Source organism: Cryptomeria japonica, chromosome 2, assembly GCF_030272615.1.
Source record: "Cryptomeria japonica chromosome 2, Sugi_1.0, whole genome shotgun sequence".
In the NCBI taxonomy this organism is placed as follows: Eukaryota; Viridiplantae; Streptophyta; class Pinopsida; order Cupressales; family Cupressaceae; genus Cryptomeria; species Cryptomeria japonica.
This window is the reverse complement of record NC_081406.1, coordinates 417,386,741-417,405,370: the sequence shown is the minus strand read 5'-3', so window position 1 is coordinate 417,405,370 and position 18,630 is coordinate 417,386,741. Positions and strand designations below refer to the sequence as shown.

The 18,630-nt window shown below is 37.9% G+C and overlaps 1 protein-coding gene across 4 annotated transcripts in view; it reads right to left on the bottom strand.

Annotated features, from left to right (window-relative positions):
• The window catches only part of LOC131062006 (uncharacterized), a 334,716-nt gene that overhangs the window by 195,641 nt on the left and 120,445 nt on the right, over positions 1 to 18,630 (bottom strand). The window lies entirely within an intron of this gene.

The window sequence follows — 18,630 nt, the reverse complement described above, 5'->3', positions numbered from 1 at the left end:
GTACTAGATACTTCAGAGGCAACAAAAAATAGAGGAAAAAATCAATACTGCTAAGAGACTTAATATTTTATATTCCATATAAAGCATACCAAATAAAGCTTATATTTACTTATTCTACAGTAACCACTGAAATATTGTCACGAGATCTCTTGTTTTCAAGTTATCTATTTAATTTGCAGTATTAATTTCTTCACAGACAAGAAAACATTTAGTACTGCTGAAAGACTTCATGTTCGATATTCCATTTAAAGCATATCCATAAGAACTTATATTCACATATTCTACAGTAACACTGAAACATTGTCACAAGATCTCTTGTTTTCAAGTTATTACAAGCATAAACAAAAAGTTTTAAAGATTCAATTGAATGCATTTAGTTTGATCACAATCATAATGAAGTTGAACTAGAATTATTCTATTTTTACGTTCTTTCGACTTACAAGGGAATTTCAAATTAAATGTAGAAGTATAGAAAACAGTGTTGGAGAAAATTAATAGTATATGTAAGAACCAAGGTCTCCATTCAAAAGGTTGTTGAAACTTGATGATATGTTGTCATGAATGGGGCTGACAGGTCTTCAATTGTCACCCGCTGACAAAACAAAACAATGGATCGCCATTTTCTTTTCTTTTTCTTTTTTTCTATCACAGACTAGAAGCAAGATAACTTCAGATGTTATGACATGGTCATAGATTAGATTCACAACCTCGCCAGGAACCTTCTTGTTGGGTATTCACAAAAACCAGAATTGCTAGCCTTTCTATCTATTTAGACAGCTATAATTTTAAACCAAAGATGAATAATTACTAAAAGCCTAGAGCTTCAGAAAGAAGGAATATCATCTCAATTCTTGCACAAGCCAAAAACTGGAAATAAACAGCATTACAACTATGAAAGAAAACAGAAATCAAACTCAAGTCTATATATTATAATGAACAAAACGATCTTCTAAAAAATTGAGCCAATGCCAATCTCTAACTCTTGTCTTCCAAATTCTTGATTCCTTTTCTCTTACTCCTGCAATCAGAATTTTTAAACCCCCACCCATTAATTATATCATAACAGCAAAAATCTTTTGGGTAAACCGTAAAAGAAACCAAAGTACGGGAATATTTCAAAAAAATGGGGTTTAGACAGTAAAAAATCAAATTTTGAAAAGAAAAAAACATAGAAAATACTGGAAAGGGGGGAAAACCCTGCTGTTCTTCAAATTTAAAGGCATTTAAATTAAATAGAAAATATAGAGAGAAAATAAAATTGAGAGCTTAGCATGAGTTGTGGAATATCAAACTAAAGTAAGTGCCTATATAAAATTCTATTAACTCTGATTTATTCTTTTTTTGCTCTTTTGTCCTCAATCGTCACCTATGAAGATGAACAAGCAATTCAACTTAAACAAGTAAGAAGCATTACAATATCATGTCATAAAAGATTCCAAGAAAAAGGTCCAGAGCTTCAGATAATAATACTGTTAAACCACCGGACATTTTCATCAATGATAATCATGATATACATAAGGACTTCACAGAGTACAGAAACAAAAACAGTCCTTCTTTCATATGGAAAAAATAATACTCAAGACTCAAGAATTAATTTACTTATTACATCCTGCCTATCACAGCTATTAAATAATTTAAATTTGCTAAGTTGCATATGTCCAAGGCTGTTTGATTACAGAAACTAGATGTTCATACTTGAAACTTAACAGCAGTTTGGATCTGATCCGCAACAGATTTGGAGGGTACAAAAATGCATTTTCACAGCCATGTCCCCAATATTAGTTGTCCAATCTCCAATATCCTCAATTCATTCAAACTTCTGAGGATCCTAACCATCAAATATTCCCTTCAGATCCAGCTATCAGAATCCTGAGAAAGGCAACTCTTACTATTCGCGCCCTTATTATTTAGTATACATAATTATATTTTAACTCCTATTAAGTAAAGGGAATATTGTAGGAGTCCAAGGGCAGCATTTCTGATAAGTTTCTGTCGAAGTACAGAGGGATGGAGCCCCTATTAAAATAATGTAATGTTTCTATTGGTCATCTAGTTATCTTAGTGTTGGTTGAAAATTTTGTACACTTGGGAAAATATACAAAATTGTGGTTTCAACCACAACATGTGAGTAAAACTCTCCTAATTAAGGGAAGGCTCCCCCTATCTAACTACAACTTTGAAAATAAAATGGGATGGGACAACAATCTTTCTTCTTCTTTCAAGAAAAACAATATTCTTTTCTCTTCACAGAAAAGGATAGCAATTTGATATAAACAGCAGTAACCACTTTCAAAATGAAATGAGAGAAAGGAAATGAAGTTTCCTGAAAGCTCAAAGACTTCCGTCACTTCCTTCGGGACGGGACAGCAATATCAAGATCAAAGACTTGATTATGTGAAGTCCTATCTACCATTTTCTATACTAATGCTATCTAGAACAAATTATAACAGCTCAAAGACTGGAATATCTTATTCTTTTCTACTTAAAACAATGGGAAGTAGTATAAGCTCAAAGACTCATAGCTATTTCTCACAAAATCTACTCCTAAATTCTCCTAAGAACAAGTGAAAGCACAAATACTTACAGCTTCTCTCAACAAAATATTTATTTTAATCTATATTAACCTCAACTAGTTGCAACACAAAGACTACAAATCATATGTGATTAAGCTCTTTAAGAAACACTTGCAAGAAAGATAATATAGAACATAAACTCAAGTATGTAGCACAAAGACTCAAAGCTTGAGCAATTTTCTTCTATTCCTTTCAATTCTTGAATTTACACATGAAAGCTCAAAGACTTTTTTGTTGTAAATTTGGCAGAGTTTTTGCTTGCTTTCCAAAAGATAAAAATTACAATAGACCCCTCAAGTATTTATAGAAGAGGAGCCTTGAGAAAAAGGTGGGAGGATCCTAACTAACTTGAGAGATTCTCTCAACCACCTAGACTTATTCAATAACTAACTAAGACTTCAATAACTAACAAAGACTTATTCCAACTACAGTCCTAATTGAAGACAACCTGTAGTTGCCTTACATGTAATTACAAAAGTGCAAGTAATGAGTTAACTTGCATTTTACAAAAAGATTTTTACATGTAACTTGTCGAAAGGAAAACTACAACTAAAGATTACAAAAGTGGAAATAATACAACTAAGTGTTTAAAAACACTTAATTTGCAGCATGTGAAGACACGAATCCTTTAAACTTCTCGATGATCATTTGTAGTTCCTCAGGATCCGGTTCATGGATGTTCTTGGCAACAACCATAGACTTCACGATAGTATCATGACACCGGACGATCGCATAGTTGTTTTTATCTAGGATGGACTGGATTTCATGCAAAAAGACTTGGTGTTTCATCAACATTTGAATTGAAGCGGTCGAAAATTGTTCGCTCCTCCATTCATTATGAATCATCATCTGTAAATCAGCAAGAACTTCTTCTTCTGGAATCAGCTCTCCATCCTGACTTAATATGTTGCAAGAAGCCCTTTCACAATGTGAGACAATATCTCGGAAAACTTCACCCCGGAATCTCGTTGCATCACTGATCTCCTCAATGACGGATTTAAGAACAAGGGCCTTGTTTTCCAGAAGCTCTTCAAATTCCAAGTACATGACCCTGGAAGAGATAATGGCATGTTCCTGTAGAACACTTAACTATCGTTGAGGCATGGTACGCCAGATTGTCAAACTATTTTCAACACTTTCCAGATTCTTTTTGAAAGTATTGGAAGTCTGATCCAGTTTCTCCTCAATGGTTTCCAACTTACAAATCATCTGAAAAATGTCTTTCATCACCTGTGCACATAGATCATGAAGCTGATCAACCCAAGAATCCAATGCTTGTACCTTCTGAGCAGCCCTTTCCACTCCACGAATTGATTCTTGGGAACCGGAAGAACCTATGGAGTTACTCCCTTCAATAGCAGGTTTTGTGATTTTATGAACAGCTGCCATAAGTTGTCGGTTTTCCTCTTCTAGCTTGTCTTTCTTTGCTAGAAGTTCATCACATCATTGTACCAACAAAGCTACGGAAAACTGAGCATCATGTTTAATCACCTCATGCGTTTGTTTACCCAATTCTATCCTTGTAACCTTATAATCAACAGCTGACATTTCTTCAAGTGTCTTATCTGCAATGGGTTCAACAATTTCAGCTACCTTCATCTTGTTACTGTCAACAATTACTCTGGAGATAGTCTTGGCCTTCTTAGCAACCTTGGATCTGGACTATTTTAGTTGCTGATAATCATATGCATCAGGTGAGATTTCTTGCTTCTTCCTTTTTGGAGTAAAAGAGCTAAGCCATGGAGGTAAAGTCATCAACTCCCCTTCAGTAGCAGCTATAGGCAAAGGAGAAGCAGTTTCTGTTTGAATCACCGTGGTCATCCTGGGAGGAATGTTTGTTTGGACAGCGACCACGGTTTTCTCAGTTACCAATGGGCATGTAGATTGCCTCATAAACTCTTCGAAATCAGAAGTGGAAGTATCAATTTCTGACAGCTGGATGCAAGTAGGAATATCTTCAGGAACTTCCAACACACTCTCTTGTTGATGATCATGAGGGGGCTCGTATGCTGAAATGGGAATGATATTCTGAGGAGATTCATCCACAAGCAAATCCGGAGGAGAAAGGGGCGTCTCAATAGAAACTGGGGGAATGATCTCATGAGGCGAGTCTGAAACTGGAGATTTAGGAGCATCATCAGATTGCTTCCCCTCTTCTAGATTATCTAGATCAACCACCTGAACATGAAAACGTGATTTTTCCTTCCCACAAACTGTCATCTCCTCAGGAAGAAGCACTATTGCCCTACTAACTCACAACTTGATCCTTGTGCCCGAAGATGATGCACCTTCTTTGTTGTCAACCTGAATCTCAAACTTACGTCCAAGAGGCCCCGTAGAATCATCTTCTTTTCCAACCTTGATTTTTATGAGTCTAGCAGCATTACTTTTCAGCCATGTGTTGGTGTTAGCCAAGATAGGCTAAAATCTTTCAAGGATGGATACACACTCTTTGTGTGACCATTGGATCAAAGGAAGTGGAGCTTCCTCAACCCTTCGTGAAATATATTCAGGATCAAGTACGTGCCCATCGTCAATCATCCCTTGTGGGATGTCTACCAAGTTCAAATCAACAATATGCTCAACAGTGAGCCTGCAGTAATCCATCTTCAGAACTTCGACCTCTGTGCGGAGATCTATCCAGATATCCTCAATGCGATGCACGTGCACAAAGGATTTTTTGATCTTCTCCTTCATACCCCTGTAATCAAAATCAGCTCTAAGTTTAAATCTTTTCAGTTTAATTTCCTGCATTTCAATCTCCATGGCCTTAGCTTTTACAAATGTGACAAGAGAATACCGGCCAATTTTTAATGGGTTTGTTGTAGAGATCCCCGTTCCAGCTTGTGTTTAACAGACTGAAAAGTGTGGACAACCATGATCTGTCTTCCCAACTCCATAAGAATGATCCTATCAATTGGGTATCTAGGAAACATATATGGCTAACCACTATAGCATCCGATTCTCATATAGGTAAAGGTGGGGAACTGTAGGATCAAGCATCCATACTCGCTCACCCTTTCCCATGCCTCATCTGATACCCTTTTGTTCCTCGGAGTTCTGTCAAACTGACACATGAAGTAATCGAAGAATGCATCTTGGACTCTTCTGAAACGCAGTCTGCTAGGTCTCAAAGGCAACTGATCATAATATTCCCAAACTGGTATAAGTGAGCGATCACCCTTGGTAGAAAGACCTGGAAAGTGTCTAAGTGATGTTGCCAAATATACCAAATATGAGTTCATGTAGAAAGTCATGGTGGAAGGGACTGCTGCAAGTTGTTCACACCAGGCATCGTTGATGGCTTCTCCCCATGATATATGATGAGACTGCCTTATGAACATGATGAACTGATACATCCAGGGCTCAAAAACATTAGAATGTTCAAGGCCCATCATCCTGCTGAGAAGGGTTATGGTGTCTCCTATCTCCCATTTGAAATCACAGCAGTACAACTTAGCCCACCTTGAGAAGGAGGCTCGTGGCTCTTGGATCCACCTGTTGATATGTTGCTTACAATCTTTTTCTCTCTTTGCGTAATACTCAGCTGCACTTTCTTTGGAGATTTCCATGTAAACAGGTGCGGGAGGTATTCTGAAGACCTTCTCGATTGTATCTGCATCAAGACGGATTATTGCTTCACCATCATCATTTTTGATGACTCTTGTCTCCTTGTCAAAATAATGGGCGCAAGCGAGAACAAATTCAGGTTCTAGGGCAGCCACCGGGAAGGAAGATGCATGATGGATATGGCTGTCCAACAGCCGCTGCATGTTGTTATTTTGTGGATCTTTCACCCTCTTGACAAACTCTGACATATCCACGTGCCCTATTTTTGTATCTCTGATACGATCCAAAGGGGAAAAAACTTGGGAAGGTGCAACTTCGTTCTAATACTTGTCATAGTTGTACTTCATATTTTTTGGAATTGGAGATGACGCCAAGTCTGACATTGATTGAAAACCTGGAATACTGTGATGCAGACTTAAAAGTGTTAAGGCAACATCAATTTCAGTTGCAAGTAACATTCTTCCTTCTTCAAATGGGAAAAACTTCAACTCTTGAACTTCACGATTTTGTCAGAGAAAAAGGGGAAATAAATGGAAATGGGAAAATCTTGGCTTTGACCAATTTCGGATCATGGGGAAATTTTTGCAAGTATACAAGTTGGAAAGAACATACATGCAATCGGATTTTTAAAACCCGAATGCAAGTACACTTGTAAATTTGCAAATGGAGAAATGGATGGAAAATGAAAATTAGACTTGCGGAAAATGATGAAAATGGAAAGTACGGATATGGGAAACATGAATGAATAGAAAGGGGAAAATCCGGGAATGTCATTTTCGTGAAAATGGAAAGAACCTTTTCAACATGCAATCCAGTTTTTAAAACCCGAATTTGAAAGGGAGGGTATTTCACATCTTTTCAACTTGGAATTTCAACCAAAAATGGTTAAATTCTTTAACCGTAAGGGAAGAACAAAGATTTCCAGCCAACTTGTAATCGGGATTTAAAATCCCGAATACAAGTAAAGAGGGAAAATGGGGAAGGACATTGCAATTCAAAAATTGCATATCAAGGGGAAAATCTCTCACAAAACCGATTTTTGGGGGAAGAACAACATATTTACAAAATTACAACTAGAAAGGAAAACAAAGAAAACAAGAAAATAAGAAAATGAAAGAAAGAAAGAAAGGAAAACATACCTTGATTCAAACTGAAAATGCCTCTCCAAAAAATGCAATCAATCTTGGAATGAAGAAGACAATCCAATAAATAGAAAGAATTCACAATGACAAACCCTAGCCACGTTTTTGCAAAAATGCCTTATGTATAAAAACGTGGCAGCAAATGCAAAGGAAATGGCGTGAAAGATGTTTGAATCTCCTTCAACCCTCAATGCCTTATCATTCCAAGCAAAAACGATTTATAAGATTGTTGATTCGTGGCATTTCAAATGGCAAAAAACGTGGTTGCTGTTATAAAGCAAAAAACCAACAATCTTAACCTCCATGTGGCGTGAAAGGTGTCTAACAATGCATGAAAATAGGAAGGAATCGTAAACGCCTTCCTCCTCCAACAAATTCTCCACAAAAATTTGCTAAAAATCCTCAAAAAACGTTTTTCCCTTGCAAATCGGGTTTTTAGAGACAAAGTGCAAGTTTGAATTGCATAAAACAATGAAAATCAGGTTTTTTGGAGGATATAACAAATTTAAAATTTCACTTTTTCAACATGTTAGGCAAAATCAGTATTTTTTGACCAAATAGCAAGTTTAAAATGTCAAAAATGCACTTTATAAGCAAAATCGGGTTTTTGGAGACGAAGTGCAAGTTTAAAATTGTCACTTTTTCATTCACAAGGCAAAATCGGGATTTTTAGAGAGAGATGTGTTGACGTGTATTTTGTACACCATCATACACAGAATAAAATACCTAAAGGCATCTTATCCTCTCTTGAGAAAATAGTCTCTAACTGCTGAAGATTCGCGTAAAGGATCAGTTAGGTAGACTCCAAGGTTCTTTTAGTGGGGTCTCCACGTGTGGACAAGCTCCAGTGGTATGATGTGATTTGCTGGAATCACAAGGGGACTTACATTGAACTTCCGATCTGCTTTGCTGGACACAGGCTCTTACTAACTTAGATTAAAAAAAATAGAAAAAGGATAAGGGCGAAGAGAGGATCTAATCCTAATACTAAGAATGTAGGAGCAATGACTTGACCTTTTGATGAAACTCTAACTAGGTCTTGTTTTGACATCAATGGAACATCTACACAAGACTAGTGCAATCTTCTAAGGGGAGCTTTATGATGTTCAAGTTATCACCGCAGGCATAGATACCATCCAAGTTGATGCATATCAATGAAGAGGCAACAAATTGAAATTGAGCTTAGGCTGAATGATTCCAGTTGACTACGCAAGGCAAGTCTGCAATCAACAAACTGCTAGTAGTATGGATGTACGAATTCCACCATCAATCAATCACATTTCCTCCATTCATCTAATTATCTACCATCTAAGATTGAAGACTCAACAAGAAACCATGCAAATTGCAAGAAAAACGACATATTTCACCATTACTTCAATGAAAATGGAGTTTGTTTACAATCAATGGCAACAATTTCTTGCCTTGTCCTCCTATTCTACTCTCTAACTACTTTCAACTATTTACAAATCTCTCTAATTCTATCTAAAAATCTCTTTCACTCTAATTCTCCTTTTACAAATGAAATGTTTGGGCTTATATAGTGCCCACAATACAATTTGATGGCTTAGATCAATTCAAGATCAATGGCCAAGATTTTACAATGAAAACCCTAATTAGGGTTTGTTACAACCATTACATAACATTTAATGCTTGACCAATGATAAAATTGTATTGCTTGGACACATGTCCCTTCTAGAAAAATCGACCAATGGATAGCCGGGGTAGGTACATCGGAGTTTGTGCCACCTTCCATGAGTTAAGTACATTGAATCTGGACATGCTGAGATGGACTTCTCTGATTGGAGAAATGATGACTAGGACGCCACCTCATCTGACACTTGAAGCTTGCTAGATATTTAATTTGATGTCGTTGAGAGGCTATCTTTGATTAACTCTTGTTCTAACTCCTTTTGTCCTTGATGTGCAGGATGATGTACCTCGCCTTGGAACGCTGGATTGGAAGAGGTCGCCCATGTCTTGGCTTGATCGTCCTGGCGAAGACCGTCCTTGATCCGGCTTGATTTTCCTTGAAGAGACCTCCATTTGACGCCCACACAACATTTCAAAATTAGTAACATGATTTTGCAATACATAACATAAATTAGAGAGCAAATTTTAGGAAACTTAATGATAAGTCCTTTATTAATCATTTCCTAAAAACAACTGAGCTAAGGCAAAACAAAATTCCAAAATTCAAAATTAAGGAAATGACGATCAAAATTCGAAATTAAAACAATAAATCCAATATCGCCATACCTCAGGAGAGAGCTTAACTCTAGAATGCAAAATGAGGAATTTGCCTAGGCAAAAATCAAAATTTAAAGCCTTTGACTTGATCTTGAAGGATAATGAACGTCCTCCTTATTAATTCGCCACCCTTGGAATCTTTGATGTGTTCTCCAATGGATTTGACAAGTTCGCACAAATGGAAACTCTAAATTCGCGCCACCTTGGAAGTTACTAGTGCCTTCTAGCTTGAAATGAAATTCGTTCCTCCTTTGCCTTCTCCAAGTCGCATATGAGAGATGATAAATGATGATGTGAAAATGAAATAAACTACCCCTCCCTTTATAGCGCTCACACCTCTCACCACCATTTAGGCCGACTTTGTAAAAATAAAGCAATTTAAATGATTTTTAAATGAATAACAAGGGCCGACCTCCATAAAACAAATAAATACCAAGCGCTCCATTTAATTTTTTAATGAATTAATAATCAATTATTAAATGCCTTCATTTTTAATTAATAAATTCGATTTTCTTACAAGGCAAAAATAATCAATTAATACCAAGCGCTAAATTTAAATGCCATTAATTAAATATCGATTTTCCTAGCATTTAAATAAATTCAAAAATGCGTTTGAGCGCCAAAATTTTAAAAAACATGGAAAATATGTACCTCATCGCCCTGGTCCCTGACTAAGGGACAGGAGCGATCCATCACTTGGTCTTGATTTTTTGCACTTTTGACGTTCAAAGCCTTTAACCTCACGTTGGAATTGGCATTTTCGCTAGGATTTTCAAACTTGAGTGACTTGTCTTGCAAATAAATGTCCCTTAGATGTGATATCGCCCTGGTCCCTTGAAGAGGGACAGGAGCGATCCTGAAGCTCTAGCCAAAACGTGTCATCTTTCATCCTTGGTTCCTCGTTCATTGCCTCTTAAAGGACGTCCTTGACCTTAGCTATCCTTGCATTGTCTTGATTTTGTCGGAACATGAGTGTTTTAGTAAAAATCGCCTTGGTCCTTGTCCAAAGGACAGGAGCGATATGAGTCCTTTAACTTAATTGATAACACTTTTACGTTCAAAACTCTTGCATATCATCTTCAAAAGACACCTTGTACCTTTTACCCCTTTGCAAAACCTTGACTTAACGTGATTTTTGAAGGAATTAGCAACTATAATCAATATCGCTCTGGTCCCTTCCTGAGGGACAGGAGCGAACTTCAAGTCTTTGGGTTCATGCTTGCGTTCTCCAACTTGCAATCACCATCATCGTGCAAAATAAAGTTCCTTGATCCTTCGTGATCACTTGATGCTTGATAAACTTTCAAATTTTAAGCCTTCATAAGAATTTCGCTCTGGTCCCTTGGAGAGGGACAGGAGCGATTTTAGCTCTATGGGCCTTATTTCACTTTGTCACCTTCAAAACTTATATTCAACGGGTTCGTAATGTGCTCTTCTATTCATCCATGCCTTGAGATCGGTTCAAACTGTGCAAGAAAGTCATCCACAACAAAAATCGCTCTGGTCCCTTCCTGAGGGACAGGAGCGAACTTAAGCATTTTGGTCCTTTGTTGACGTTTGATAATCTTCAATTTGTCTTCAACGGGTTCGATTGACCTCCTTTCTTGCCTTCGAACATAAAATTTGCTTGATCTTTGCCTAGATCGTACCTTATGAAGAATTTCGCTCTGGTCCTTCAGTGAGGGACAGGAGCGAATTTGACCCTCTAGGCAAAACTTCATCATCTCATTGTTTTTGATCAAGTCTGGATGCTCTATCATGCTCATTTCGTCCTTCACCATGCCTTTGATGTCTCGATTCGTCCAAACAAGGTCAGGAATGGCTCAACTAAGCATTTTCGCTCTGGTCCCTTGGTGAGGGACACGAGCGAAATTTGACTTGTCGCACTCTCGATCAGGACAATTTTAATGGAATATAACATTTAAGTATAAGTGACATTTCCTTCTATGTTTCTTCTTTCTTATACTTTAAGTTATATTCCATATATACTTTCAGGATGTTTGAGAGTGGTTTCAGACCTCCAGGAGTTATATTGCAAAATCTAGTTTTTGGAGGTTTTTTCAGTTTCCAGACTTAGTCAAATTCAGGATCAGGGCATTCCAGACTTAGCCAAATTTCAGGATCAGGACCTCACTCAAGCCGGACTTGCTACCCTGTTGATCTCCCCGACAGCACTTCAAGTTATATTCATTTGATAAAATGTACCTCTTTGGACCTTCTCACATCGTCAAGACGTTAAAATCTTGCAAGGACAAAGCAAAATTGGATTTGTAGCTCCGGTCCTTCACTGAGGGACAGGAGCGATTTTGCTCCTACAGGCCAAAATATCATGATTTTACACATTTTATCACTTCACAAGGCGAAAACAAATCATTTGAAATGCCTAGGATCAAAAATCAAAAAAGTCAAAATTTGGTCAAAATTACTCAATTGGACAAAATTCATGTTTCATCATCAACACTTAGACGAATTTAGACTCTGCGTCAACATTCCAATTGAAAATTAGACCATTCTGGCGAATTCATTTCATTCAAAATTTGCATTCTAGAAAAGGAAACTCAAAAGCTCTCAAAAGCGACTGGATTCTGGTCCGAAAAGACGGTAATTAAAACCCTAAGGCTTGACCCTAAATCCAGACAACTAACAAACTAACAAAACCCTAAAAAAAAGCAAAGCGAAAACGAACAAAACGAGCAAAAAACATGGGTCCCCATTTGCAATGGGGCGATGTGTGAAAACGTCACAACATCTAGCGCCACCTTGAATAAATGTTGAAAAACATTTCAGAGATAAAGACTCAATCGACACCTAGAACCTCTGGAAAATTCAACCTAGCTCATCAAGAGATTAGAAAATGTACTCAAAGTAGAAGGAGAATCCTTAACCATATCTAGACACTTAGTCTTTGATTACCCAGGTGTGTGCAAGTGTATTCATTCCTCTCGACAAGACAACTATGACTTTCAGGTTCCCCTGTGATAGGCTACGTAGTATATCTGAACTTCAAAAGCATCCTGGATAGAGCCTCGCTGCCAGTCAGACGTCCATAGTCCCGACGAGGTTATCGCCGCAAGCTCACGAACATTGCTCCATTGCCAGCCAGGCGTCTATAGCCCCGATGGAGTTACTCGCATATTCCCTTTAGCCAATTTTGATATTTCGTTTCATTTCACTTTTCTCTTCATTTTTTTCTTTCATTTTCTCTTTTTTTTTTCTCTTTTTTCTCATTTTTTCCTTTTGATATTGCTTTTTCTCTTCGTCAATTCCTTTGGCTTGTAAGCAGTGAAGCTTACTGGGGTTTGAGGATTGCGGTGGCGCTGAAGCCAGATTTTAGATTTTTCACCAATCACAGCTTTGCCTAAAAACCATAATGACTCGGAGTCTATTAATGTGTGAAGATATAGTAATCAACAGATGTCGGCATCAAGACACAGAAAATGATTCCCTTCCAAGTCAAATACAGGTCCTGATCAGATGATAAAGCTGAAGAGGAACAACCTCGGATTCCGAGCACTTCATGAATAGATATCTAAGAAATGAGTCTAACATAAGATCCAGGATATTGCCAGCGTGCGGGCAACAACACAAACGCCCTTCTCACAAGATGGAGGCTCCCACTCAAGACACCTAAACTAAAGCAAACCGACCGACAAACCGACCCAAAGCAAACTAAACTAAAACGCACACCAAAAGAAAACAACTAAACTACCTGAGCCACACTAGATCATGAGTCAAATGACTCAAGGCAAATTAAGAACAAGGCTCAAAAGACCTCTAATCTAAAAACACAAAAAGAAAACCTACTCTAAACCTATATACAAGAGTCCTAGACTCGACACGACTCAAAGAAGCAAAATATGTACATGACTTTACATGATTTCTCAGGTTGTGCAACAGGAGCATGGCAAACGTGATGGTTCTCAATCGGGCAAATTCATCCTTAAATACAAAAAGGCAAACTCTCACCATGCACATCTCATACTCAAGCAAGTTTTCACTCAAAATGATCAACTGAGGTAATTCGTTAGGACCATGATCAATCCAGATGCAAGTTGTTTTCCCAAAATCCCCATAATCAAAATCATAATAACTTTCAAGGCTAGGACTAAGGAAAGAGACAACCTGGCGTATTTCAGGCTCAGACGACATTGTATTGTCGGAAGCGAGGTCACCAACTGCTTCAGGAGGTCGCCATTGATGACGAATCATTCCACGAGTATCCACAACATATTGATCTTGATTAGGAAATTCCTCTTGAAACAAGCTCAGCGCCCCTTCGAATAGCTCAAGATTCTCTGTTTTCACTGAGATATCTTGCATAAACCAGGCATCTTCATGAAATATTGTTAGCATATCTTCAAAAATGAGAGTCTCCTTGATAGATTGAGCTTCAAACATCTCCTCTAGTGGATCAAAGATAATCTCAGGTGACCTTTCTTCTTCAAGTATAGTCTCGGGAGGTCGAAGTTGATGATGGATCATATCACTCCCAGTAACTTGCTTATCTAGAAAAAATTTTGGCAGTGATTCCATTTGTGTTTCCTCTGCAAAATCTTTCAATGCTTCCTCAAATAGCATAATGGTGATAAAATCTTCAAGCGCCCCTTTGAATTGTTCTTCATACCTGGGCTCACTTATGATAATTTGTAGCTCTTCACTCAATATCTCAACTTGATTGTCTTCTTCAATGAGGCCATTCGAAAACTCTTGCAATTCAATTTCAAGGATCTCCTTTTGTAGCATAAGTGAGAATTCTTCAAGGAATGAGTCGTCCTTTCCTTTAGTTGCTTGTTCAACTCCTGGATCTTCCTTTATTATTGCTTGAATATTCTCAACTGATTCTTCAACTTTTGTTTCATAGTATTCCTTTTCAGGTGCAAGGCATGGCAGGCTATCCATTGTAATACATTGATCATCAGGTGCATTGGTATTGTCAACGTACACTTGATCCTTCTCACATTCAGATGTTGGAGCAATGTCCTGTTCATAGGTTCTCCTAAATTCGGCTGCGAGATGTGCACCCCAAGATCCATTCATGATACATTCTTCCTCGGACAAAGTTGGCATTCCAAACTGGTTTATGACTTGATTGATAGCCATTTCACATACTAAGCAAGTAAATTCCGAGTGAGGTGAGTTGTGAATTCTACACCACAATGGTAGCAATATGTTTTCCAGACGCATTTCACCATCCAAAACGAGTTGACTCTCGATCATCCACATGAAGCTTAGAAGAGGATCTTTAGTCTCTGGGACACTGAAGTTGCCTTCTTCCGTTTCTGGCCTTGGGACATCCCAAAAGAAGATTTTTCCCTGTGCTGCCGATTCCATCCTTGATAAGTACTTCAAGCAATGCATTTCATCATGTTCCTCTGTCTCGTGAACTCGACACTGCCCTGGTCTTGCAAACTCGGACAATCTACGTGGATAAAGTTGTGTATCTAACCTCCACCAAAGTTCAGGAAAATCAACTTGTTGCTCCTCGTGAAACTGTTGTCGCTCCATTGAGAAATCCTTCTTTTTGATTTTTTGATTTTTTGATTTTTTTGGATTTTCTATTTTTCACTTTTTTTGGATTTTCTATTTTTCGCTTTTTTTTTGGATTTTCTGGAATAAGAGAGATCTTGAATATCTCGGATTCAACTTGAACGTTCAACTGGTTCCAGCTTGATTCCTTCTTGCGTAAGTCCAACTAACGATCCAGCAGTCACCTTCCTTCGAGTGTTTGAGAAAAAGCTTTCCACTGATCTTCCTTGGATTCAAGAGTTCGTGTTCACTGTCAAGCACTCCTAATTCAATCTGTCGAGCGTGGAGGAGGGTAAAAAGTTCTTGACAAGATCGGACTTTCAAATGCTCAGCCCTCCTTCTAGCGCCAATTCTGTTGTGCGCGGGAGGAGGGACAAAAGCTCTTGAGATAACCTCCGTAAATTTGAAGTGATAGAATCTGGAGTTCACGTACAAGCCCTCCTTCTAGCGCCAATTCTGTTGACGTGGGAGGAGGGACAAAAGGTTCTTGACAAGATCGGACTTTCAAATACTCAGCCCTCCTTCTAGCGCCAATTCTGTTGACGTGTATTTTGTACACCATCATACACAGAATAAAATACCTAAAGGCATCTTATCCTCTCTTGAGAAAATAGTCTCTAACTGCTGAAGATTCGCGTAAAGGATCAGTTAGGTAGACTCCAAGGTTCTTTTAGTGGGGTCTCCACGTGTGGACAAGCTCCAGTGGTATGATGTGATTTGCTGGAATCACAAGGGGACTTACATTGAACTTCCGATCTGCTTTGCTGGACACAGGCTCTTACTAACTTAGATTAAAAAAAATAGAAAAAGGATAAGGGCGAAGAGAGGATCTAATCCTAATACTAAGAATGTAGGAGCAATGACTTGACCTTTTGATGAAACTCTAACTAGGTCTTGTTTTGACATCAATGGAACATCTACACAAGACTAGTGCAATCTTCTAAGGGGAGCTTTATGATGTTCAAGTTATCACCGCAGGCATAGATACCATCCAAGTTGATGCATATCAATGAAGAGGCAACAAATTGAAATTGAGCTTAGGCTGAATGATTCCAGTTGACTACGCAAGGCAAGTCTGCAATCAACAAACTGCTAGTAGTATGGATGTACGAATTCCACCATCAATCAATCACATTTCCTCCATTCATCTAATTATCTACCATCTAAGATTGAAGACTCAACAAGAAACCATGCAAATTGCAAGAAAAACGACATATTTCACCATTACTTCAATGAAAATGGAGTTTGTTTACAATCAATGGCAACAATTTCTTGCCTTGTCCTCCTATTCTACTCTCTAACTACTTTCAACTATTTACAAATCTCTCTAATTCTATCTAAAAATCTCTTTCACTCTAATTCTCCTTTTACAAATGAAATGTTTGGGCTTATATAGTGCCCACAATACAATTTGATGGCTTAGATCAATTCAAGATCAATGGCCAAGATTTTACAATGAAAACCCTAATTAGGGTTTGTTACAACCATTACATAACATTTAATGCTTGACCAATGATAAAATTGTATTGCTTGGACACATGTCCCTTCTAGAAAAATCGACCAATGGATAGCCGGGGTAGGTACATCGGAGTTTGTGCCACCTTCCATGAGTTAAGTACATTGAATCTGGACATGCTGAGATGGACTTCTCTGATTGGAGAAATGATGACTAGGACGCCACCTCATCTGACACTTGAAGCTTGCTAGATATTTAATTTGATGTCGTTGAGAGGCTATCTTTGATTAACTCTTGTTCTAACTCCTTTTGTCCTTGATGTGCAGGATGATGTACCTCGCCTTGGAACGCTGGATTGGAAGAGGTCGCCCATGTCTTGGCTTGATCGTCCTGGCGAAGACCGTCCTTGATCCGGCTTGATTTTCCTTGAAGAGACCTCCATTTGACGCCCACACAACATTTCAAAATTAGTAACATGATTTTGCAATACATAACATAAATTAGAGAGCAAATTTTAGGAAACTTAATGATAAGTCCTTTATTAATCATTTCCTAAAAACAACTGAGCTAAGGCAAAACAAAATTCCAAAATTCAAAATTAAGGAAATGACGATCAAAATTCGAAATTAAAACAATAAATCCAATATCGCCATACCTCAGGAGAGAGCTTAACTCTAGAATGCAAAATGAGGAATTTGCCTAGGCAAAAATCAAAATTTAAAGCCTTTGACTTGATCTTGAAGGATAATGAACGTCCTCCTTATTAATTCGCCACCCTTGGAATCTTTGATGTGTTCTCCAATGGATTTGACAAGTTCGCACAAATGGAAACTCTAAATTCGCGCCACCTTGGAAGTTACTAGTGCCTTCTAGCTTGAAATGAAATTCGTTCCTCCTTTGCCTTCTCCAAGTCGCATATGAGAGATGATAAATGATGATGTGAAAATGAAATAAACTACCCCTCCCTTTATAGCGCTCACACCTCTCACCACCATTTAGGCCGACTTTGTAAAAATAAAACAATTTAAATGATTTTTAAATGAATAACAAGGGCCGACCTCCATAAAACAAATAAATACCAAGCGCTCCATTTAATTTTTTAATGAATTAATAATCAATTATTAAATGCCTTCATTTTTAATTAATAAATTCGATTTTCTTACAAGGCAAAAATAATCAATTAATACCAAGCGCTAAATTTAAATGCCATTAATTAAATATCGATTTTCCTAGCATTTAAATAAATTCAAAAATGCGTTTGAGCGCCAAAATTTTAAAAAACATGGAAAATATGTACCTCATCGCCCTGGTCCCTGACTAAGGGACAGGAGCGATCCATCACTTGGTCTTGATTTTTTGCACTTTTGACGTTCAAAGCCTTTAACCTCACGTTGGAATTGGCATTTTCGCTAGGATTTTCAAACTTGAGTGACTTGTCTTGCAAATAAATGTCCCTTAGATGTGATATCGCCCTGGTCCCTTGAAGAGGGACAGGAGCGATCCTGAAGCTCTAGCCAAAACGTGTCATCTTTCATCCTTGGTTCCTCGTTCATTGCCTCTTAAAGGACGTCCTTGACCTTAGCTATCCTTGCATTGTCTTGATTTTGTCGGAACATGAGTGTTTTAGTAAAAATCGCCTTGGTCCTTGTCCAAAGGACAGGAGCGATATGAGTCCTTTAACTTAATTGATAACACTTTTACGTTCAAAACTCTTGCATATCATCTTCAAAAGACACCTTGTACCTTTTACCCCTTTGCAAAACCTTGACTTAACGTGATTTTTGAAGGAATTAGCAACTATAATCAATATCGCTCTGGTCCCTTCCTGAGGGACAGGAGCGAACTTCAAGTCTTTGGGTTCATGCTTGCGTTCTCCAACTTGCAATCACCATCATCGTGCAAAATAAAGTTCCTTGATCCTTCGTGATCACTTGATGCTTGATAAACTTTCAAATTTTAAGCCTTCATAAGAATTTCGCTCTGGTCCCTTGGAGAGGGACAGGAGCGATTTTAGCTCTATGGGCCTTATTTCACTTTGTCACCTTCAAAACTTATATTCAACGGGTTCGTAATGTGCTCTTCTATTCATCCATGCCTTGAGATCGGTTCAAACTGT